Genomic DNA, 26,494 nt, shown 5'->3' with positions numbered 1-26,494 from the left:
GGATGCATAAAAAGCATAGGGGGTGTACGGATAAAATTGAAAAAAGGTGCCATACTACCAAGAGTAAAGCAGTACCCATTGTCAAAAGAGGCAGATGAGGGCATATATGAAACTATAACGGCCCTTATAAACAATGGCATATTGGTCCCCTCAGAATCACCATGTAACACGGCTGTGTACCCAGTGCGCAAGGCTAAAGGGGGGTCTTGGCGCTTCATACAGGACCTCAGGCCCTTGAACAACATAGTGGAAGCAGAATATCCAGTAACAGCAAACCCGGCCACAATATTGTGTGGCATTCCAGCAGAAGCATCACGATTTACAGTAATAGACCTTAAAAATGCATTTTTCTCAATACCATTACACCCCGACTCACAAGATTTGACAAGTTTCACTTACCGAAATACAAAATGGAAACATACCAGGTTACCACAGGGGTATTGTGAATCACCCTTAATTTTCAATAGAGTAATACAGATGGATTTGGGTAACGTTGAGGTGGAAAGCACAGTGTTACAGTATGTGGATGACATAATAATTTGCAGTATAAACGAAAGTAAATGCAGAGAGGACTCTTTAAAAATGTTCACTATATTGGCTAAAAAGGGGTATAAGGTAGACATGGAAAAAATACAATACTGTCAGGAACAGGTACTTTACATTGGCCAACTGATATCCCAACATGGAAGAAAGATTGCACCACAAAGAGCACAGGCCATCTCAAGCACTCCCATGCCACAGACTGTGAGAGAACTGCAGCAATTTATGGGGTTATGCAACTACTGTAGAGCATGGGTATTTGATTACAGCTCATACATAGGACCCCTGCTTGAGGGTTTCAAGGAAGCAAATAAAGGGGAGAAAAAGTTGGGGTGGACTATGGAAATGAGGGAGGCATTTGACGAATTGAAGGACGCGATATCAACAGCTCCAGTACTGGCATCCCCAGACTATGAGCGACGCTTTTTTATATTTTCACATTGCGACTCAGCAGTAATGAAAGCAGTATTGGCCCAAAAAACAAGCATGGGCTATAAACCAGTAGCATTTTATAGCGGTCACTTAGACCCCGTGATGTTAGGCCACTTCCCTTGCGAACAAGGTCTCGCTGCAGCTGCTTTTGCAGTAGAAAAGGCATCAGCAATAACCATGGGGTGTCCAACTACACTGTTTGTGGAACATGCACTATTTGCAATATTAAATAAACCCAAGTCAACACTAACGACACAAAGAGCATCAGGTTATGAGATCATTTTGTCCAGGGCTGAACTAGCGATTGTTAGATGTAGCACTGTTAACCCTGCAAGATTTCTAGCAGAAATAATTGAGGAGGGAGATTACGCCCACGACTGCACCCAACTAAATGAAATATATTCATGTACTAGAAAAGTTGAAGAGAATGCACTAGAGGGAGGTGAGCTTTTGTTTATTGATGGGTCATCAACCATTGATCAAGGAGATGGGATACGGAGAACTGGGGCAGCAGTGGTAAAAATGATGGAGGCTCCGGTGTCTGTGGCTATGAAGTGTGTACAGTTACCACAGCATTACTCTGCTCAAGCCGCTGAACTAGTTGCACTAATATTGGCATTAAAAGAAAGTTTTAACAAACGTGTAACAATATATTCCGACAGTGCATATGTTACATCCACTGTCCACTCAGGGCTATCAAAATGGAGGAGAAGAGGGTTTAGGAGAGCTGATGGCACTCCAGTGCAACATGCCCTCTTGTTGGCTGAATTAATTGAAGTAATAAACGACCCCCAAGAGCTAGCCCTAGTAAAATGCACCGCACACACCAATGGTGAAGACCACGTCTCAAAAGGGAATGCAGCAGCAGACGCACATGCGAAATATGCTGCATACTTTGGTGAGATATGGAACCCCACAGACTCACAGAGAGGGAGAGGGAGGGGAATGGCTAGGGAGATGTTAATAAGAGAAGGGTACACCCATCTCCCAGCCACACAGATTATGGAATTACAAGCAGCAGCACCAATGGCCGAAAAGGAAATATGGGTAAAAAGAGGATGTACAATGTCACCAACCGACGCACTATGGCGCCAGGGTGGTACTGGGAAAGTTGTAATACCGTTGGCACTTTTAAATACCGCCCTGAGCCAATTACATCACCCAGCCCATACAGGCAAGGAAATAATTGCAGCACGAATTAGAGAAGACTGGTTCTTTCCCGAGTTAAATTGTCATGTGTCAAATTTTATCAGCAATTGTCTCACATGCCAACAGTTTACGGCCGGTCATACCCTAAAAGTGATAAGAGGTACCATACCCCGGCCAGAAGGACCTTTTCGGCACCTTCACATTGACTATGTTGATATGATCAACATATGTCAAGGTAATAGGTACATGATTGTAGTAGTATGCCCATTTTCTAGGTGGATTGAAGCAGGGCCCTGTTCACACCCAGATGCATTTAGAGCAGCCAAATTCATAGTAAGGGAGGTCTTCCCCAGGTGGGGAGTGTGCGAGGTGTTAAGATCAGACAACGGCCCACATTTCGCAAACGAAATGTTCCAACATATCACAGCCCTGCTGAGCATAAAGCACAAATTTGCATGTGCATATCACCCACAGGCTAACGGTGTATGTGAACGCCTAAATGGCTTATTGAAGGAGGCAATTGCAAAGATACAACAAACAACAAAGAAAAGTTGGTTGTATTGCCTTCCGTTAGCCCTATTCGAACTGAGGAACAGGCCAGGGTCCGACGACCACCTCACCCCACACGAGGTGGTTACTGGACGTCAAATGCGCCTTCCCCTAATGCCAACGTCAAGGGCATTCACTGACCACGAAAGTTCAGCGAGTGTACTAGGTGATGAAATGTATCAATATGTGTCGTCTTTGATTACTAGTGTTGTGTTTGTGTCTCAACAGCTCGAGCGCACGCGGGGCGGGTCCACCAGAAATAAAGAAGAAGGCGCCAGTACAGAATTAGAAAAAGAGAACTTGTGCAAACTTGCCAAAGGTGACCACGTGCTACTTCGCAATTTCAATAGAAGGTGGAACGACAAAAGGTTCACCGGCCCACATCTGGTAGAAGACGTATCAACAAGAGCAGTAAAACTAAAGGACAAGCGTGCCTGGAACCACCTACATGATGTAAAGATATACAAACTGCAGACCCGCCCCAGCGCCAACGACAGGTCCATTGGAAAAACAGCAACAACATCCCCGACAGCGGAAGGAAGTTCTACCACAGACAACGACCCAATTGTTCCCTTACCGTGTCACTACCCAGCTACCCCAGAGACAACAACTGACGAAGAAAGGGGTGATCACTACACTGCCCACCCCATGGTCACACGTTCAAAGAGTAAAAATAATTCCGCCATCTGAGCGCTAAAAACCCCCCCCCCCCGCCCATTGACTGCCAAGGACAGTTGTAACTTAAACTGAAAGCCACTGGCCGCACAAATACACATGTAAACACGTGAATGTTCTCTTTTTCTCTCGCACATACAGGAACTGCGTATTATTGTATAAATGCAACTTAAACTGAATGTTCTCTCGCACAAATACACATGTAAACACGTGAATGTTCTCTTTTTTCTCTCGCACATACAGGAACTGCGTATTATTGTATTGTTAAGTAGAAAGCTAACTAACAAGTCCACTGTCCAGGCGTAGATGGTACTCCCAGACGATAACTACCCAGAAGAATTGTCACACCAATTTGTATACGAAATAAAAAGGCCAACATACCTAAAAAGAAGAAGGGTACGTGTCTACTACACAGCCTTCCTCCTGGCCATAGAATATTACATGCCCCACCTCCGCCCATACTTGCCGGTCCTAAGAGACCAATCACTTAGAGTAGCGTGGGAGCAGCTCTTCGCCTGGGCACTGAATGACTATTTGATAGGGAGAGCTTAAATAAAACAAAACTAACATCTAAAAACGAGCATTTCTGAGAATTTTTAGGCGGGCAACTTTAACGTCGCAAGAATACGCTGCCAGGACTGCAGCAAGGTAAGAGCAAAATGCCGGTGAGATTAGCAGTTGTAATAAAAATAATAGGGATTTTGATGATCACCGGATTTTTGGCTGCCTCTGTCTGGCAGTACAGCTGTGCTATCAATTTTGTTGCTGCACCCAAACCTAATATACCCCCGTTCCTTGCTGCAACAGGTGTTACGTCAGGTGGTAGTAGTAACATTGCACCCAAGAAAAATAGAGTTAAACGCAGCACATACTCAGACAATAAAGGTAATGATAATTATGTACAAGATTCAGCACACGTCACAAACAACATATGGTACCAACACATGACCCGCATTGGTAAGCAGACAACTGAGGATAGCTGCTACGTCTGCTCATTAATACCATACGCCATGAGTGCTTCACGAACATTTGTTGCCACAGAAATAAATGAGAAGATAGCGCAGTGCATAATATACTTGGCACTGTTCCAGACGAAAGGAAGATTCCAAGGAACTGTAGTGCACATGACATGGAAAACACGAGACTCATACCCATATGAAAACAACTTCCTCAAGACCTACTTGAGTTATCACAAGACCAGTTTACATGCTGAAGCATTCAAATATATAACAAGTGGCCCTGCAAAAGGAGAAACACAGAAAGTAACACTGCAGTATCTACCATGTGATTGGTACGCCACTGAAGTTCCGGGTAAACAAGGATGCTGGGAGAGGCCGCTACTGACGATAACAGGAAAGGTGTATTTGGACAACAGCTGGGAGATAGGAGTGATTGGCAGCAACATGGTAACAAAAGAAACTATCTCAACCATCGAGACACACAATCACCGATGTTGGACGACGTGGATCAAGTATGTACCAATGCTCACGTGGGTAGAAGAAGATGAAGACCCAATAACGATACTACCGTTGACTGCGCCCAAGGTATGCTACCAGCATAAAGGAGAGGTGGACGTAGGATATAACACCAATTGCGCAAGTGTGACGGAGTTACCTGAGGGGGGAGCGGGAACAGCAGTAATAATGGACCATTATTGGGCCTGTGGAGAAAAGGCATACCATACACTGCCTCCCCTGTGGAATGGTGTGTGCACAATGGTACACGTCAATGTACCATCACTAGTGGTACCTAAGAAGCACGTCAATGTGGCGAAATTTCCTAGAATGAATGAAGGGGATAAGAGAAGAAAGAGATCTGCACCACTTCAGGAGGAGCAAGGGAACAGGACCAACAGCAATGACACTGTCCTAAATAGAAGAAAAAGACAAGGAGAGCCGCTGACAGGAAATTACCTGTGGGGAAGGTCGGAAACGGCACTAACATCAATACCGCCAGAACACAGACTATTTAGCAGAGCAGCAATGTTCTTCTCCTCAATAATACACCCGGGACTACAGGCTTACGCAAACGCAAAATGGCTCCAAATAACTAGATGGGAACTAATGATGACCATCAATTCTACAGTAAATGGGTTCAACGCAATAAAAGAGGAGCTGCGAGCTGTAAGGATGGTAGCACTCCAGAACAGATATGTATTGGACCTTCTCACAGCAATGGAAGGAGGAGTTTGTGCAAAGATAGGACAATCATGCTGCACGTTCATACCTGCCAATGATGCTGACAATGGTACACTGACAGAAGCAGTTTCGCAATTGGCCCAGATGCACTCCAAAATGATGGATGAAAGCAACGGTGTGAACAAGGATACGAGCTGGTTTTCACTATTATGGTCATGGATGCCATCCTGGCTGTCAGATGGACTGAAAATAATAGTGGGCTGTACTATATTGGCTGGAGCTACCCTGATCATAATTAGATTTTGGAAGGCACGAAAGGCACGCACTACTGACGAGTTGCTGGAAATGGTGGGAATGCACCCCTTGATGCCAGCAGATGATGGCCAGCATACAGGTGTAATAATACAGGAGAGGGAGAAGCTGCGCACCCAAATAATTACCAACCATCTAGATCCACCATCAGTGAAGACCGAGAACCCAAGAAACCCCAGGAGCTACATAGGAAGATGGGTATACTGTACTCCTGGAGGTACCTGTGAATATATGTATTGGTCGTTTGAAGATCATGTAAACCACTATGGACATCTCGGAGGAATAACTAAGATATGGCGAGTAAGAGGAGATAACGAGAAGGATATGTTTGTGGTCGACAAGTCGACCAGAGGGGGGACTGAAGTGGGAGAATGGAAGACCAGGCTCCCGTCCTTCGCCTCTCGCGCTTGGCCTAGAGGGTCACGACCCAAACACCCGCCACGAGAAGAGTTTGTCCATTTACCAGACGACCAGATACCCTGGTACAGGAACATACGGATGTGTCCATCTGCTTGCCCAGCAGCCCGCACTGGCCATGCCGACACCTGCGGCACGGATCAACTAGACTAAAATCTACACGTCGTTAGAGATGCCATGACGACCTAGACAACGGGAAGCACATCTGTACAAATATACACACTGGACATTCCCACACCAACCTACACGAAGAATATACTCAGTGCTATGACGTAGGCGACAGGCATATTCACGGACGTGCATCTTTATTATTTTTACATAGGCTTTCAGAATGCAGAAACGCAAGACGCGTCATGAACTCTTTTACTAGCTTGCTCACGCTTCTCTTGAAACCAGTTACCGCCATGAGAAGTATAATGAAGACAATACTGGTCATGAAATTATATGCTCCTATAACCTAAAGCACCTGTGCACCAAACGGACAACTTATGCACCAGGCCCAAGTAGGCCTCAAACAAGAGCTCCCGTGGACATCAACAAGGCAAGAGTCAGTTGCTGATCCTGCAGAATGAGCTCGGCGAAGCAACCAGCTAAGGTCGCAATGTTGCAAACCCACGTTCCAAGAGCAAATCATCAAAGGCACGATGTTGCAACCTCGTACTCCGCGCACCAACGTTAAAGTCACACCGACAAATTAAACCAGACGCGCAGTAGAAAAACAATATTAATTGTGCAGAATTCTGCCTCTTTCACGGTCCCTCCCCACGTGACCAAGCCGAACCTGACGAGATGCCAAACCCAGGAGAACAGAGGCGTCTGGATCCCTCGCTACGAGACACTGGCAGATACACTTGAAAGGCTCAATGGACATCTGCAACAGTGGGAGCGGTACCCCGTCCAGCTATGAATAAGCCCTCACATTGTCTGCATGTACCCATAGTGAAACATTGTTGCAACTTACAGGTACACCGAGAGCTGGGAACGACGGTGGTCCCAGGCTGGGAAGCTCACGGGCGCACCAATCAGAACATGGGGCTCTTATCACTGACGCCAGCAAATTTAGCCAATCCTCAGGAGTCTTCATGTAACAATTCTCATGTATCTAATTGTAGGGACAACCCAGATATACCACCTGACTACACCTTGTCCACTAATATCTTTCTCTATATGTGTGCTATACTAACCCTACCACTCGAACACCCAATTAAGAGTGGCGATAGGTTTTTTGTTAACTTTCTGAAGTGACGCAAGTAGCGCGTCATAATACAGTAAAAAGGGCCTGCGAGCCCCACGATTGTGTGTGTGTCAGGACGAACGCGTACGCTCCTTGACCCATCCCTGCCGTTTTGTCTAATAAACAGCAGAGTCACCTTGCTCCTTGTGTGCGTCTCATACTCTATCTCATCTCATCTGGGATATACACGGGAGGAGTTGGGGCCTCCCTACCTGGAGGTCAGCGGACGGCCCGGCCGACCCCGGCAGAATTTCCCCCCGACAGTTGTAGTCCTCCTCATGCTGGTCCCGTGGGTTCCGGACTGGTGTGAGGAGCCATCTCTTCAGTGGATACCCGGCATCACCTGTATGTGGACAATAAAGGAATTTTGAGGAATGCCATTGCTACGTACGCACCCCCCCCTTCCTGCCAGGTCATTGCCGCATCACATACCCCACATCATCATGCATGAAATGAGACTCACCGAGTAGCCAGGATCTGTTCCCTGCGTGTCGCTCCATGTAGCGTGGTATTGTAGAGTTCCTCAAGACCATAGAATCATGGGTTGATCCAGGGAATCGGGCACAACAATGTGTAATGATCCTGTTGGAGTCACACACCATTTGTACATTCAGAGAATGAAATTGTTTTCGGTTGCGGTACTGGGCCTCCATGGCATGTGGGACGACCAATTCCACATGGGTGCAGTCGATGGCACCAATGCAACCCGGTATGCCGGCAAGTGCATGGAATCCCACTTTTGTGTTGGTAATTTCCTGCTCCGAGCGTGGTAGAGAGATGTAGTCGTCTGCGTGCTGCAGGAGGGCATCGAGCACTTGCAATAGTGTCCGTGAGAACAGTGGCTGTGATATGCCATGCAACTGTCCGACTGTGTGCTGGTAGGTGCCTGTGGCCAGGAAGTGGAGTACAGACACCACCTTCAGTAGGGGTGGGATGGCGGTTGGGCTATCTATCATGCTGACAAGGTCAGCCTGTGTCATGTCCACAATGGCGGTTATGGTGTCCCGGTCCAAACGGTAGAGGGTGTGGATCTGCTCATCAGTGAGGTTGAACGGATGTGCTCGGAGGCGTGGGATTGCGGGCTGCCTGCGTGGTGGTAGTGGCTGTGCTGGCGTCCCTTGCTGGCCCTGCCTTGCCCTCCTCCTCCTCCTGCGTCTCCTCCGTGCGGCCGGTTGTAGTTGGTGTTCGTCTTCTTCTTGAAGTTGGAGTACTTGCAGTGCTATCAGGTCCCCCAGGGCCAACATAGCTAGTCCTGCCGGTAGCATTTCGGAGTGGGTGTGGTTGTGGGAGGAGACTGGGTGTGCAATTTATGTGTTTTCAGGCTGTATGGCCTCCACCTGTGGTGATTCATTCCACCTGTGCAAGCTGCTCTCCCCTTTGGGCGAGCACGTCCTGCACACAACGCTGCAATTCGACGAATGGCATCTTGCTATTACAATCATGTATTTGTACCCGATGGCAGTGTAACATTGGTTGATATGTTCATTCGGCTATGGTCCCATTGTTTCACATACTATCTTTGCAGTCGCGAACAGACTTGTGAAGGGTCAGTGGAACGTAGTACTCGAGTAACGGTGGACCCTCATGCAACACTGTACCGAGGTTCACCGACGGGCGGGGCGTCCCATTTGTGAGTGAAGGCAGTTGCCATTTTCACACACAGCCGCACTAGATGGATTAATTTGTGATTTCAAGCGGCCACAGATGCCTTTTCGACGTGATGTTGCAAATGAGGAATTCGAAGGGCGGCGCTTTCGGTTTTCAGCTAGCGGCGAGGAGATGCCCACAGGTCTGACTGCAAATATAACGTTCTATTGTTCAATGTCCTTGGGACAGGGGCCATGGCGAGGATGCAATGATTGATATGAATAGTTTGGGATGCGCAATAGCAAAGTGGGCGATAAGGCCGGACGTTCCCAAATACATGTTACTTCACAACACTGGAATTACGGGCTGGGGCACAGTGGATTTTGCAGGCTGCATAACGCACAGACTCAATGGAAATTTCACATGTTATGTGAGTATGGAAACAGGCGTTTTCATTACGGGATGAGGGAATGATGTATGGATGCATGGACAGATGATTTGATACAGAGTTTGCCATGTACAGGGCTTCTTGGAATCTATCCGCCTCCCCTGCGCTATGTGATGCAGGGCTGCCATAGTGGGACCATCGTCTATCTGGCCTTGTTGAGCCCTCCCTGTCTCGACGCGCCTTCAGACACTTGTGTCTATGCACGTTACCAATCCCATCTGATGGATTCTGTTTTAACAGACGCATGCACAGGTACACTCGTTTGTGATAGTGTTTTCACCTCGATATAGATAGTTATGATTCGCAAGTGGTTTTTGGGTGGTGATGATCCTTTGGAGTGGGCTAGCATGCATATGGCTGTGGATTTGGTGTGATCATTGAAGTGAGTAATTCAAATGTAGTTCTGATGGCCATACTATTCTTTTTCATTTCATTTGGGTGACAGGTATCTCCTCCCCTTTTGCCACTGCCATCTGTATGCCACTCCTGCAGATGGATTTTACTCCCGACACCTGCTGCTTCGTGTTAATCAGTGGAGCAGCATTACGATCTTATGGGACGATCGCCAATGGGCCACATGCCCTTACGCAGTACTAGTGGCTAGGAGCAACATTTCGGCCTTTCAGCTGGACTAGTGCCTCCCTATTGGGACAGCCCTGCGGTTCTAGGCGCTTCCATGTTGCCTTTTCGTACGAGAATGTAGCCCCTGTGTACCATGAAGGAACAGGGCGTCACACAAGAAGTAGCTGGTCATTTATTGCGGATGCAGCCCACAATGGTGAAATGTATTTTGGAGTTCATGGCCTAATGGCTGTATGGGCTTGGTGAATTTGTTGTGCATTAAATTTCTATTCTGATATGAACCGTGTAGCGTTCTTCTTTGCAAGTGATGTGGCATATTCCTATTTGGGGAGCGATGTATTGTGAGGAGATCTGCATTGGGTTCCAGCTTCGGAGTATAGTTGCGTGGTACTGTGCAATGTATTGTGAGGAGATCTGCATTGGGTTCCAGCTTCGGAGTATAGTTGCGCGTTTGCCTACGAAGCCCAGTGAGGTCAGGGATAAGGGCTGCCAATATGACTGTTTTGATGATGTCATGCTCAGGGGCGGGGGATTAGCTTTTGTGTGACAGATGCCGGTCAGCCAGTTGGATTGGTGGAATGATGTGATTATCGGAATATGGCTGGTCACAGGTGCCTGTGTTTGCGTGCGTTTCTTGGTGGGAGACTGAGGTCATGTCCATTTGTATAGCTTCTGTATTCATGCCATCTGTGCCCTGCAGCTCCCATTGGCCCCTCTTGAGATTCATTTGTTCGTTGGCAGGCATGGATGACTAGTACATTTCACTGGTTGCATTGTGTGACTTCATTGCACCTACGGGGAGTTGTACAATGTGGCCAGGGAGCGGTGTACAGGCACTCAGTAGGGCGTTTACGGTTGGTTCGCGATACCGTATTTCTCACCATGGCGGAATGGTACTTTCCGCCGTGCTTGATGGCGTTAGGTGCATGTCCGCTAGGGTCAGAATTCGCGTACCGTTGCGCCATGGTGGTAATTACGGTTTGGCATGGCGCGCGCGCGTACTTGGTGCAGTTAGCGTTGGCGTTCACTACGGTGTCGCTAATGGCATCGTACTTTGCGGTGACGGGTCATGATCGCACCGAGCGCTATTCGATGGCGGTATTGCATTTCCGCCATCGTTTTTCGATTTGCGCCAGGGTCGTAATGAGGCCCAATGAGATTAGAAGAGGTACATCCTTTTCAAGAAGTGTTGCTATTAGAGAGCTAAGAAACGAGACTGGTGTTCAATATATCAATGCTAACTATTATAATAGATGAAGCAACACTATAGCCAATGCAACCATGAGTGGGGCTTTTTTGAAGATCATGCATTGAGAAGAAAATCACTGTGAAGGATGACAGTTTTGAAAGGCTTAGGGAGTGGTCATTTTTGAAGGTTAGGCAACACAGGATTAAAGTAAATGAGGATCATGCATTAGTTAAGTGGTTACGCTGGGATTTGCACCCACTCTGCAATTTCTGCACTTTACTATTATCCTTGCCAGTACTTACCATGAACTAAAATAATCACATTTTATAGAACTGACCTTGAAAGTACACAAATCTCATAACCCAACATGCTATAGAAGATTATTGTGGAAATGGGAATGATTCTACCTTCATTGTCTCCATCATCAAGGGAAGTATATAAGTACCAGCATTATAATTGATGTGATCATACAAAATTTCACCTGGGTTTCTCTTTTATATATAAAGCTTAAAATATGCCCAAAATGCAGGCTTTTGAAATTGTTATTAATGAATGCGCTTATGAATCTTTGATTTGTACAAAAAAGCAAATCGTGTTTTATGTCAAAGGAACAGATCTTAAACTATGTTTGCCAGAGGCCTGGTTGCTTTCATCTGACTACAATCCCTTCCTCTCATATGACTTATATAAAAAGAAATAACAGGCAATGGACTAAACAATGTCACCAGCATCTGAGCAGGCAAACCTTTTCACAAACGACAGTGATATAAGATGATTTGTCGAGGATCACTGTATCCTCTGCTGGTAAAAGACAGGATTTGAGAATTCATGGTTTTCATTTTGCCTACTTAAGGACCTCTCCAGACTGACACAGTATGCTCATCATTTACTGTGAATGCCTCTGTGTTACAACCACCTGTCTGAAGAAATCGATTTCTAGACCTTCACCATACTGATGCTGTTTGTTTTTATAGCAACCACTATCTGGTGCAGGTACATTTCTGATAATAGCTGAACATTTCACTGGTGCAAGTGCAACGTTGCACCATATTAATACTACAACAAAGTTTGCCCTGGTGCAAAAAAAAGGGGCCATATTCAAAAACGTTTGCACATGGTAAGTGCTATTTTTCATGGTACCAGCACTAGGGCCAACATGTCCCTAGTGCAAAAAACATGCACTTTCAATGCATGTTTGCATCAGTGCAAAGTTTGCCCCAGTGCTAATATGGAATAATATTACCACTAGAGCACACTTTTCCCTGGTGCTAAAATGCTTTGAAAGTGCATGCTTTTTTTCACTAAAGCAATTTTATTAATACAGTGACACTTTGCACGTGCACCATTGCAAAGTTTCTGTATCAGGCCCCTGATGTTATGTTAGGTGGTATTTGTATAGGGCCTGCTGCCATTGGTATGGCCTCGAAGCACTGTGGTGGATAAATGCCTTTTGGAAGACTGTAGTCTGTGTTGAACTGTAATGAAAGTAGTAGTAAAATGCGTGTGTGCATTTATTCCCAAATCGAATGTAGGTATAGCATCGCTAGGTCTCTTGAAGCAGCCCATATTGAAAAGTCAAGACGACGGGTGCTGCATCAACGGGTCAAAAGCTATGTGAACAGCTAGACCAAATGTTTCGTGGGACTCAGCTGCATTCTATGGGTCATAGCGCATGTGGGTCAAGAGTGATGTATGTCTACAGCAAGGTATTAGTCCAAAAGCACATATCTTAAAAGCAAGGGGTGTGCGGCTATAAGAGCAGCTGGACCACATTTTTCACGGGACGCAGCGCACTAGGGTCGATGAAGTAGGTCTGAAGAATATTAGTTTTAGTCATGCGCGCGTGTCGTAAAGGCAAAGGTAAATTTGCTGTTTAGGCCCTAACCTACTGCTCATGTGCGTCCAATTTCCCGTGAGGGAGACTGGGTGGGGGTTAGAAGTTGAGTTGCGCATGAGATCCGGACTAAGTGTGCAAGGGTGCAGAGGGGAAGAGACAGGTTTTGATTGCCTTCCTGAAGGTTAGGTGGTCCTCTATATGGCGGAAGGGCAATCAGAGAGATTTCCTGATTGTGGGTGTTGATTAAGAGGATTCCCCATATGAGTTGATTTGGTCACTGGAATGATGAGTAGAAGTGCTGAGCCTGATCTGAGGTTTCTGGTAGGCCTGCAGCAGGTACATAATGCTGCAGGTGTTCCAGTCCTTTGTTGTAAAACGCTCAATGGATGATGTACATCACCATGAAGGAGGATCGCCAGTGAAGGACACAGAGGGTGGGGAGATGTGTTATCTGGGGCCTAAGCATAGGAGGAGGCTTGCAGCAGTGTTTTGTACTTGTTGGAGTTTTCTTAGCTGTGATGTGGGGGCGCCTAGGTAAAGGGTGTTAGCATAGTCTAGACAGGAAAGAATGATAGCAACGAGTGGGGTGGCTCTGGTATCCTGCGATATTAACGAATTGAAAATAACAAAATACATTTTTAAAAAACTGTGTTTGATCTCTGAGAGGCAGGTTGTCAGGTCTTGTAATGGGAATGCTGCTGGGAATGTGCAGCAAATGTTGCTTGGTAATGCTGAGCATGCAGTCATTGGCAGTGGCATAAGTGTTGTGTGACCAATTGTTTAATTTATTATTTGTTGCTTCAACTTTGGGAGTGTAGTTGGTAATCCTTAACTCTGGATAGGAACTTCCTTTGGCCAAGAGGGTGGATTTTTTTAGCACAGACAGCCCAGGGGCATTGTGGCGCTGTTACTTGCAGCGGGCTTAGTTACATTTTGCATAAGTTACAGCATTGGGTGCAGAGATGTAATACATGTTATGCATAGAAACGTACACAGTTCAAATATTCATATAGAGGATGAACGTAATGAACGGGGTAAAAGATCAGGCAAATAGGGTGGTTTTCAAGGTTTTACGGAGGGCGTTGAGTGAAGGTGCAGCTGGCAGGGCAGTGGGGAGGGCATTCCAGTGCAGGGCAGCTAGGTAGGGGAAGCTGGCATCACCTGCTCTTGCTCTTTTTACCATGGGTATGGTGAGTAGGTTGGCATAGGGGGTCCGAATTGGTCTTGAGGACAGGGCAGGGTGGATCCTTTGCGATAGGTATGCTGGTGCTGCGAGGTGAATGCATTTGTGGGTGAGGGTCAGGGTTTTGAAGATGATCCTCTCTTTTATAGGGAGCCAGTGGGAGGCTCTTCTAGCAGTAGAAATGTGTTCTCTTTTGGAAATACCTTGTGCTGCGCATAGGGCGTTGTTTTGAGTAACTTGCAGTTTCTCAAGGTTTTTTGTGGAAGTCCCTAGGAAGAGAATATTGCAGTAGTCCAACCGTGATCCAGTGATAGCCCTTGCTATCTTTGTGCAGGTGTCATTGGAAAGGTAGGGTCTGACTGCATTGAGGAGTTTGGCCTGGTAGGCAGCCGAAGAGGCAATGGCGTTCACCTGTCTGGTCATGGACAGACTCAAGTCCAGGTAGACGCCTAAGGTCTTTACTGACTCAGATACTAGAATTTTTATGGAGTCAATGGTGAAGTGACTAAACTGGTTGTCAAATTTTTTGAGAGTGTCAGGGGAGCCTACAAGCAGAAGTTCAGTTTTGTCTGAATTGAGACAGAGGCTGTTGGCCACCATCCAGGTTTGGAATGTGTTGTAGATGGTGTTGAGGGTCTTGGAGTCAGTGTCATAGTCGCCTATCAGGGTGATAAGGATCTGTGTGTCGTCCGTGTAATTAGTTTAGGAGATCTCAATGGCGTCAAGGATGAGGAAGAGGGGGCGAGTGAATACATTGTCGAGGGCGGGAGAGAGGCATGAGCCTTGTGGTACCCCACATAGCATGGTTGTGGGTGAGGCAGTAGCTAGATCAGAGAAGACCTGCATGGTTCTTCCTTGTAGGAATGAGGTGATCCAAGCACGAGCATGAGCTGAGAAATTTGCAGTGGAGGTCAGGTGGTGGCATAAGACGTTGTGATCAACAAGGTCGAACGCGGTCGAGAGATCGAGGAGGAGGAGCAGGACGGGTTTGCCTAGGTCTCTTGCATCATCCATCTGGTTTTTAAGGTCTAGTAGGACGGTCTCAATCTTGTGTTTTGGGCGGAAGCCGGATTGTCTCAAACCTAGGAGTTGATTCTCTTCGAGGAATTGTTGGACTTGCAGGTAGGCTGCTTAGTCCAGAATTTTAAGAAGGAAGGGGATGATGGTGATGGGTCTATAGTTGTTGGGTGAGGTGGGGTCAAGTGTAGGTTTCTTTATGAGAGGCCTGACCCATGCTTCCTTGAGGGATGAGGGCAGTTCCCCTGTGGTGAAGGAGGTGTTGACAAAGGCTGTGAGAAATGGGGTGAGGGAGTCGGCACAGTCCTTGAAAATGGTGGCGGGGCAGGGGTCTCCTTTGCAGTTGGAGGGTTTGATGCCTTTCATTAGGTTCATGATGTCTTTCTCCTGGATCATTTTGAAGGAGAAGGTGAAGGAGGCATCTGAGGTGTGAGGGGGGCGTGAGTGGGGGGGGAGTGAGACTGGAGTTCAAAATTTTGGCTTGAAGTAGTTCCAGTTTGTTACGCATGGCTGTTTGAATGCCATCGCACCAGGCTTTGTCTTTGGTGAAGTTTTTGGGTGTGGGGGTAGCGGTTTCAAGTTCACTGAATATGGTGAACATTTTCTTAGTGTTGGATTTGGCTTCGGAAATTCTGGCTTCGAATGATTTGGCTTTGGCTTGGACGATGGCTTTTTAATATTCCTGTGAGCGGGTTTTGAAGTCAAGTTTGTCTTTGTCATCTTGGGAGGTTTGCCAGCGTGCAATGGCAGAGCATTTGTCCGTACAGAGTTTGAGTAGGTCTGAAGTGAACCAGGTGTTGGTGTGGCTCGTGGTTTTGGATTTACGAGGTTTGAGAGGAGCAATTGAGTTCATTGCTGCCGATATGGCATTGTTGTAATTTTGCGCCAGGGTTTCTGGCTCATTGGAGAAGGGAGGTCTGAAGGCAGGCCCCTGAAGCAATGGTAGGAATCTTTCTTTGGTGAGGAGAAGAGCGCTTCTAGTGAGGGCAGGTGGCAGGGGTTGGGGACGGCAGGGTGGTGGAGTGGTGGTGGGGATGTTGAAGGTTATGATGTGGTGGTCATATAACGGGGTGGGGGAGTAGCCAGTGATTGTGAGAGGACAGTTGTCCTGTGCAATCCAGTCAAATGTCCTGCCCAAGGAGTGGGTAGGGTCTGTGACAGTGTTAGTAAGCCCAAAGTTTCAAGGGCTGAGTTGAATGATTTAGAGGCAGGGTCTCTGGGGTCATTTAGTCCAAGGTTGACATCACGAGGAGGATCGCTTTGGTAGATTTCTTTAGATTGTTGGCCAAAAGGTGGGTGGTGGCGGATCGGGAGTCCCCTATGGGGCCGGGTGTCCGGTAGATAAGATGGAGTGTAATGGTGCAGTGGTGAGAGATGGAGAGTTTGAGTTGGAGGTAGTCGCTGATGTCATTTGTAATTTTATCATTTTTTCTGATGGTGATGGAGTCTTTGACTATGATTGCTACTCCACCACCTTTGGTAGGGCGGTCTTGCCTAATGACAGAATATCCAGGTGGGAGAGCAAGGGAGAGCGTGGGGCCTGAGGCTTCATGCAGCCATGTTTCGGTGACCAAGAGGATGTCTAGGTTGTTGGTATTGATGAGGTCATGGATGTCGAGTGCATGGGCATTGACAGACCAGGCGTTAATCAAGGCACATTCGAGATGAGGGTGTGTGGGGGGGGTGGATTCTGATAGGGGTGCAGTAGTTTCTGGGGGTCATCGGCATAGTAACAGTGGCAGGTACATCAATACATTGAACTGTGAAGGTAGAAGAATTGGCAATAGTGGGGGTCTCATTTTCAGGGGTCACAGGCATAGTAACAGTGGCAGGTACATCAATACATTTAACTGTTAAGGTAGAAGAATTGGCAATAGTGGGGGTCCCATTTTCAGGGGTCACAGGCATAGTAACAGTGGCAGGTACATCAATACATTGAACTGTTAAGGTAGAAGAATTGGCCATAGTGGGGATCCCATTTTCAGGGATCACAGTGTGAAAACAAAATCAAAATATCGAGGCTGGTACCCCAAAAGGAAATACACTGAACACGGGTTACAAAGGAACATACAAAGATCTTTAATTTATACTGAATCAGTTACTAAGAACAAAACAAAATCAGATAGCTATCGGCCCTCAGTGCAACACAGCGAACTCCAGCGTGGTTCGGTGTTTTCAGTAAGAGACACTGTACATTAGAATTTGTTGCTCTTTTATACCATTTGCGAACACGATGTCCAACCCTACTTTGGGTTAATATTCCACTAATACATTACTGATCTAGGGTTCATGCCGAGTTCTCATATCCACATGTAACTAGTTTGCCTTTAATACATACGTCAACAAGCCTACACAGCAACTGTGTATTTTGGGATTTCCCATACAGGTCTTCTCAAACATTAATACAATGTAGTTAAACAAGTGTTCTTAGTTCAGTATTACATTGTTCTTAACATATGCTCGCGGATTAGTTTAATTAACGCGAGTAATCCTTTACACACAGGGCAACGAAGGACAAGGTCTCAGTTCACGACCCCAACAAGTGGCCTGCAGGCAAATTAAATATTAATTACACACAGAGGTCAAGAAGGCCATGTTGTATTTCGGAATGATATCGTCCACCATTTTAACTCACAGGGTGACTTTACAGAGCGAACCTAAAATGGCGGATTGACCTAAAATGGCGGCTTACATTGATTCTTAGGTCAGGACCTTGCAACGGGGATTTCTTTGCAAGTGGCTTACAAGCAGCTTGGCGTAGGCCAATATACACATATTCGTTGCAATAGGAGGCACAATATAATTTCCCATTTGACAAACCCTCCTTTTGGCCTATGCCAAGTGCTAAACTACTTCGGATCTCCTTGCAAATAACTCCATGCATCATCGTCCATGCACCCTGAATCGCTGTCAGAAATATCTATTGCCATCAGGTCATTCGCTAAAATTTCCTTTAACACATATTCCTTGGAAGTTTTATCTGGGGCATACACCTTATATCCTATCGTACCTATCGCTTACGCGCAACATCCCCCTAGCATTGAACATATACTAGGTAGACACTGAATACAACAACAAAGGAACAACAGAATTCCCAAAATGATCAGTAAGACCGAAAGTACCTTCCAACCCCAAGATCGCAAGAAGTCCCAGAACCAAGCGCTAGGATCCCAATTTCCCTTGGGAACATGCACTTCTGAACTAAGGATGTGCAGATTCTGTATTGCCTTGAAGATAGTTAGGGCGGAATCTGGTCAAAAACACAGCAAGCGGACCCCACTAATTTACACACTCCACCACGTTCAGCCAGAATGACATCTAATGCCATCCGGTTCTGAAGCGCTACTAGTCTTATCGCTTTCTGTTCTAATGTCATATTATAGAGTATGTCCGTGGTCCGGTTGATGGTTCTCTCCAGTACTCTCACTAGTCTTGTGATATCTTTGGAATTCGCTATCTGTACCTAAATGGCACAACTGATTTTACTATATCTCCCAAGATTTGTGCTGGAGTGTCACCGTTCTCGTCCCGCCGTGGACAAGTCTTTGAAACCTCTATTGTACTAGCTATAAACACCCCAGGTAACAGGATCCCTAAATAACAGGTTCCCTGCCAATCCCTGAGCAACCATGGAAATGCTACATTACCGCACACAAAGTAGACAGGTTCGCCTACATACAAAGGTCTGTCTTCCCCAGTCAAATTTGCAACATTGGCACAATCTTTAAAATCTCCCATTGACTGAGTACCATTCCTCTGTATGTAAAAAGAAACTGAATCGGGGCTATGGTTAACAGTGTAGGAAGGAGGCATGGCATCCTTATTTCCGATCAGAGCCATCTTAAAGGAAATCAAGGATTGTAAAGGACGAGACAGTCTATCAGAATGCCTAATAGAAGCAACGTTAGGCTTACTCCTATTTGCGAAAAGCGAGCATCCCAGGGGAGTCAGAACACATTTCTCAAAGCTAATCAAATTAGTGCCATCAAAGTTCCCTGAGATGCTTTCGTTCCAACGGCCAAAGATCAGTGCTCTAAGAGAAGCATAACAAGAAGTTGTCAAAGGTAAAGGATGAATATACCAACCTAGCCCCTTATCCCTGTGTTGCAGTAAATGTGAGCAGACCGAACAGTTAGACTTATTAAAAATGGCATGCGTAGCATTCATGATAAGTAGCAGAGTATTATTGTCGTACCTTTGTCTATGATGGGAGTCCTTAGGAGACAGAGTATGCAAATGTACAAAGGGAGTAGGATCAGTAGGTACATTTTCATTCGGTAACAAGGACCCTAAAGGATGAGTTTCCTCGAGGTACCATAAGCTTAAGACAGTGACTATTATAAAACCAAATATCATTATAAAAACACAGCAATACGTTTTTGGGGCCCAAGCTCTATGTCCATTGTCCCGGTTGGTCACACAATCATTTACAAGTCCCATACGAGCGGTAGCGGCGGCAGGCATTGTAGTCTTCAAACGACAAACCCCAGTGTTACTAGCTGGCAACCTCCCGGCCGTGCGACTTCTTATTCCTTCCACAACCCTAGCCAACAGAATCCCCTTTCTCAAATTTGGGCAAAAACAAGCCCTCGATGATCCTTTCCTTCTTCGAATGCAGAGCCGAACCATGCTGTAAGTCCATCAGATGCACAGCAAAACCGTGCCATAAGTCTATTTTCTTGGACGCAGATTGAACCTTGCTTTTCCCGGTACTGATTGATCCGGAAACAATGTGTCGTCACTTCCCGTTGGAAGCAACGTATCAGAAAGAAGTGAAGATGCCGAATTTGAAACAGCAGCTTTCGGAAGCAAAACTTTTGGAGAGTGTGGAGACGAAATGGCTGGTTTCCCAAGCCTCACGGGCTCAGAAAGATTCTCCGATACACTCTCATCGCTATCTACTGCTTTAGGATCGTTGGTTGCAGCGTTAGCGAGGGGTTCTGCTTCTTCTGTATAGTGTGGCACTGGGTGAGGAAGTTTCTTGACGTGCGACGCGTGGATCCAGTTCTTTCTTCCAGAAACCCGCACCGCTGTTTGTGTGACCAACAGGACCTGGAATGGCCCCCGCCAGCGAGGTGCAAGGCAGGAAGAGCGCTCAAATGCCTTGATGAGCACTGAGCTTCCAGGCAGTATGCTGTGGCCCGGGCCCTCGTATCGCACAGGTAAAGCCTCTCGCACCTGGTGATACATTAAATACAGGTTTTTAGTCAACTGGCTGCAATAATCTGAAAGTAATACATTTTCAACATTTCTCAAAGATTTACATTTAGGAAGGTTCCAGATATTGGCAGGTCTCCCCATTACCACCTCAAATGGAGAGAGCCCAGTCTTAGGGTATTAACATGATCGGTAAGGCGTCCGACCATTTTAATTTAGTGCCGGCACACGTCTTAGCGAGCTTGTTCTTTTTATTTGCATTTTTAAAGCACTCACACAGCCCGCGGGCATCGAGGCGCTGTTACAGGCATTGTTCATTTTTTTTTGTCTTAGTTGCGTATTTATAACGCACTTAAACACCCAGAGGTTTCTAAATGCGGACCCGGGGATTGAACCTGTGTTGCTTTGTGACGTCTTGCTCCCAAAGGCGCGCACGTTGCCGCTGAGCTATCCTCCTCTTGATGATACCATTGTGTCTTTCTACTAGTCCGGCGCTCTGAGCGTGTCTGGCCGAATGGAACCGTTTGTCGATCTGTAATGCCGCACATATCTGCACAATTACAGCAGTGACAAAATGTGGCCCATTGTCCAACCAGATGACTCTCGGTAGCCCGAACCGTGGGAAGTACTCCTTTAACATGGTTTTCGCCATAGTCATGGCTGTAGCATCTTTGACAGGGAAAGCCTCAACACATTTACTAAAAGCACAGATGACCACTAATACGCACTTCATATTAATACAGCGTTCTATTTCAATAAAATCAAAGTGGATGACTTCGAAGGGGACAGAGGGTGGCCCAAAACTTCCCCTTGGAGTTGCTGTCCCCTTTCCCACATTGTGTTGTAGGCAAATCATGCAATCCTGAACATAGCGTTGGGCAGTTTTTGAAATTTTGTCATTTACCCAAACTTTCTCTAACATCTTTGTTACTTTCTGGGCACATACATGCGAAGAACCATGGGCCATGATGACCATCATCAATAAATATGCGTCAGGGAGTAGCCATTTCCCTTCAACTATGTGCACCCAACACCCGTCATCATCAAGTTTCCCCAAGCCTTCAGCCCACCTCTTGGACTCCTCTAAAGTGGCATCAGCTTGGATATCCCATACAGACCCAACACCCTCATCCATTGCATAAGCATTTACAGTCTCCCTTGAAACATACATCTCCGTACGAAGATCGGTAGCAGTTTGTCTAGCTATCTGACCAGCGAAAGCATTCCCTTTTCCTATGTCATCTGTAATCTTTCGATGTGCTGCACACTTAATAACGGCTAACTGAATAGGGAGCGCAAGCGCTGAGAGCAGTTGTACTATTAGGGAGCCATGTTGGATTTTTGTACCATGTGAAGTTAAGAACCCTCTCTCTGACCAGAGTCTCCCAAAGTTGTGAACCACCCCAAAGGCATACTGACTATCAGTATATATGTTTACTGCAAGCTCTTCAGAAAGTTCACAAGCTTGGGTCAATGCTATAATCTCTGCGGCCTGCACAGTGTTATGCATGATTCTCTTGGTTTACACGACCGTGCTTAGTGTGGTGATTGCATAAGCAGCTGTGGATGTACAATCCGGACGTTTGAAGCAGGAGCCATCACAAAACAGCTCTCCTTGCAGATTATCCAAAGGAGTGTCTTTCAAATCAATTCTACCCTTTGTCTCTTGTTCAGTGGTATACAGACAGTCATGTGACTCTTCATCACCGCAAGTAGTTTCTTGCGGGAAAGGTAGGAGTTCAGCCGGATTAAGAACACAACACCTCTTAATTTGGATGTGAGGAGCAAACGAGATCAATTCATATCTCGTCAACCGTGCGGAAGTAAGATGTTGCATTTGGGTTTGGTTCAGTAGAACATCTAAAGAGTGAGGCACCATCAGGGTTAGATCATGGCCTAAGACCATCCCCTCACTCTGTTTTACAGACGCAGCAGCAGCAGCAAAAGCTCGCAAACATCTTGGCAAAGCGCATGCTACAGGATCAAGGGCGGAAGAAAAGTAACCGCACTGCCTATTCTTCCTTCCATGTTCCTGCGTTAATACAGCCAAAGCACATCCATCACATTCATGCACAAACAACACAGAGGCCTTTTCATAGTTTAGTGTGCCCAAAACTGGTGCAGAGCATAATGCAGTCTTGAGCAAATCAAGCGATTGCTTGTGTTCCGCGTTCCACGGCAATGGCAAAGAAATGCCCTTCTTTGTCAAAGCCAACATCGGTTTGATCACTAGTGAAAAATTCGGGATCCACAACCTACAGTAAGAAGCCATACCTATCAAGGCTCTAACTTCCTTCTGTGTATTTGGGACAGACATGCCAGAAATGTGTTTTATACGTTCAGGTGTCAATCTTCTTCCCTCCTTCGACAGGAGATAGCCTAAATAGGCAACCTCCTGGCAACAATATTGAAACTTTTTAAGCGAAGCTTTGTGACCATGCTTAGCTAGATGAATAAGCAATAATACAGTGCCCTCCTTAAAGGCACGCTCAGAGTCAGCAGGTAAAAGCAAATTATCAACATATTGAAGCAATGTACAAGTAGAGGGCAATTCAAGGGTATCAAGCTGTTCTTTCAAAGCCCTACTGTAGATACTAGGACTCTCTGTGTACCCTTGAGGTGAACGAGTAAATGTGAACGAGCGTCCCCCCAGGGTGAACGCGAACAAATATCTACTATCCTGTATATAGGAATACTAAAGAAAGCATTCTTTAGATTCACAACACTAAAGTAAGTAGCTGTAGCTGGAATCATGGTTAATATTGTCGTCACATCAGGCACAATTGGAAATTGCAGAGCAACGACTTTATTAATGGCACGAAAATCAATTATGAAACGGAATGGAATTGCATTATCGCCTTTCTTGTACACAGGCAAAATCGGACTATTGCACAAACTTCCTGAAATTTCCTCAATCACCCCGCGATGCACAAAATCGGAAACAATGCATTTCAAAGCTTGCTCGCCCTCAACTGAAATCTTATACTGGGGAATGCGTGGCAGCACAATCCCATGTTTCAAAACTATCTTAACAGGCTCAATCTGTAAAACACTGACATTGTTGTCGTCAACAGCCCATAAGCTCTCTGGTACATCAATGAATTCTGGCGGCAAAGGTCTAGTCAAGAATTGCGAGACAGAAATTTGCTGTGGTGAAATCGTCAAGCGCACTCCATCAGAAGAACAATAAATCACTGCATTTAATTCTTTTAACAGGTTCAACCCCAGCAAATTCTGTCCACAATTCGAAGTCAACAGAAATGGACAGTGGTCCGTAAAGGGACCCAAAGAAATGGGTACCGGTGAAGAAACTGGACAAACAACTGGCGTGCCAGAAAACCCTAAAGAAACATTGGTTTGCCCTGACAGTGAAATGTTTGGAACCCGAGAATGATCAAGGGAACACTTCTGTGCTCCAGTATGTATCAAAAACTGATGTTTCCTATTTCCCACCACCATTTCCACATAGGGACCTTTCTGATTGACGGGAATAGGTGTAGGTTCCAAATCTACTTTGGGCAATCCTAACGAAACAGAATATCATCAAAAGGAAGCTCTTCAGATAGATATGCAGCAGAAGGATGATAAAATACGTTCCTAGTGTCCGCACTCGAAGTCTGATTATCCTGTGAAAAAGGTTGCTGAGGATCCTGTGCAAACTGACCTCTACCAGGGCCCCCTACAGCGGGCGACCTCTGGATTGTCTACCCATATTCCCAAATGTGTTATTCGACCTCTGTCGAAGGACGGGGCATTATGCATGCCAATGACCCTCTTATCGACAATAGGCACACTGGTTACTGTTCACAGGACCCAAGGGCACATTCCCTTGTGGAACATACTGACCTCTAATCTGCGAACTACCCCCTCTGGGGCCTCTAACAATTTGCTGTAATAGTACTTTAGTCTTTAAATCACCTTTTCGATTTTCAACTCTATCTTTTTCCTTATTGACACGATTCTCGTAGTACTGAGCCATATGCAGTACTTCTGATTGAGACTTCGCCTGCCAAGCGCTCTCAGAGGACATCATTTGTGACTGGATGTCAGGCAGCCATCCACGCACAAATCTGTCCACAAATAACCTTTTCCCAAACTCTGTGCCTAAGTCTTGTCTGCTGAAATCCGAGAATACCTGTTCGAACCGATTAAAGAACTCGGTAGCACCCTCATACTTCCCTTGGACACAGGCCGTAAGTTTGTCCCAAATAAATCTTTTCTCATGAATTATGGTTTTCAATTTTGCAATGATTCTATCAGGCAAAGTCAGTATCACATGGGCGGTCTTTCACCAGCTGGCCTTTCTCCATCGAATCTAGTTATGTTCGCCCATGTATCTCCCAACCCTGGTACGTCGTCTATAGTCCTAACTTGTTTCCACAATTCTACGGGCAGGAGTACTCGAAATAACAAATCAATATCGCCTAAGGTGAACACTGAGGACTGCAAGACGGACTCTATTTCTTTATAGAATCCTGTCAGATTTTTCCTAATATCAGGAATAGATTGTCTAATAGTATTCACTTCTTGTCTTGAGAACGAGACGTGAACAAACTGTGATATATAATGTGCAGGAATGTTCACAGCGTCTATACCCTGTGCAGCATCGGCCGCAATCTCAACCTTCGGGACAAATGTCGGAGGAACCTCTCTCATAGGCACCTGAGAAGTAGGTGACTCTGAACGCTTACTAAGCAACAGAGCTAAGCAGTCGAAGAAGTGTCAAGTGAAAAAGCTCTCTTATAAATACTCAATAACTCTGTGGGACAACTAATCTTTCTTTTTACACAATCATCCTGTAGGTACTCTATCATTACCTGTATCACTTTCCTCTGCATTTCTGGCGTATACTGAATATATGTGTCATATACCTCAACTGGAGTTATCGACATATCTGAAATCCATCTAAGTGCGTCCTTCGTACAAATTCGTGCTTCCTCAGATATCGATTTTTGACAAGGAAGGAACCGTTTCTGTACATACATACTTTCCCCCTCGTCATCCTCATTCTGTAACCTTTCCAACTCCTTTCTATACTCAAATAACCTCTCGACATGCTCATTTACTTTCTCCACAGTGTCTCTTGAAAACGCTTAAGTGTTTAGATCCCTTAACCCTTGAGGGAGACCTATTTTATTTAATTTGCCCCACATTACACATAAATGAATCCCTTAACCTTCAATAAAAACATTTTTCTCAGGAAAATTATCCATATTATAAAGTGTGGCAAAAATATTAGCTTGATCATCCCTCTCCATACAATGCTTAGCCTATGCAATCAAATCACGTTTCTTCTCTGGTGGCACAGTAATGCGAGTGACAACCTTCGACCCTGCACCATGATCGACTACAAGCGGCACAGGACCACTTGGAACAGAGGGTGCAGACAAATTCAATGGAGGTACCGTTACTGGTGCAATAAGAAGAGGTGGAGGAACATTAACATTAACTGGAGGAAGAGGAGCATTAGGAGGAGCAGGAACAACAGGAACAACAGCAGGAAGAGCAGGAATAGCAGCAGGAAGAGGCAAAGCAGCAGGAAGAGGAACATACGGAGGTGGCGCAGAGGCACCTGGCCTTCGTTCATTTAATAATTTGTCGATGAATTCATTGGAAACATGAAGATCTTTGGAAGGATAGATTTTCTGAATTCCAAATGAGAAAGCCCTATCCGTATTCCTAGTTTACTCAGAATGTTTATCTTGGTCATACAATAATGCTTTTTCGGCATTCATTTTATGACGGCGCGCATGTTTTTCCCTACTCATAAGTTGCTGCAATGCTTCTTTTTTCCAATTCTGCAAAACATCAAATGCTGCAGGTCTAGCCTTTTTCTTTAATAGCATTGACTCTAAATACTCAATACGAGGGATTTCAAAACTACCATTGATTGGCCACTGAAGTTCGGAGGCATGTCTGGTTTGTCTGTGCCAAATATCATTAAACACTCTACTTCCAATGCCATGCTTACAGTACATAGTACACGCCGGCGACCCCTCCTGTGGTGCCGGACGGCTAAATTCCAAAGATTGTCTATCATTGCGGAAT

This window comes from Ambystoma mexicanum, chromosome 4p, assembly GCF_040938575.1.
Source record: "Ambystoma mexicanum isolate Mex_15411 chromosome 4p, UKY_AmexF1_1, whole genome shotgun sequence".
In the NCBI taxonomy this organism is placed as follows: Eukaryota; Metazoa; Chordata; class Amphibia; order Caudata; family Ambystomatidae; genus Ambystoma; species Ambystoma mexicanum.
The sequence above is the reverse complement of the archived record's forward strand: the minus strand, read 5'-3'. Positions refer to the sequence as shown.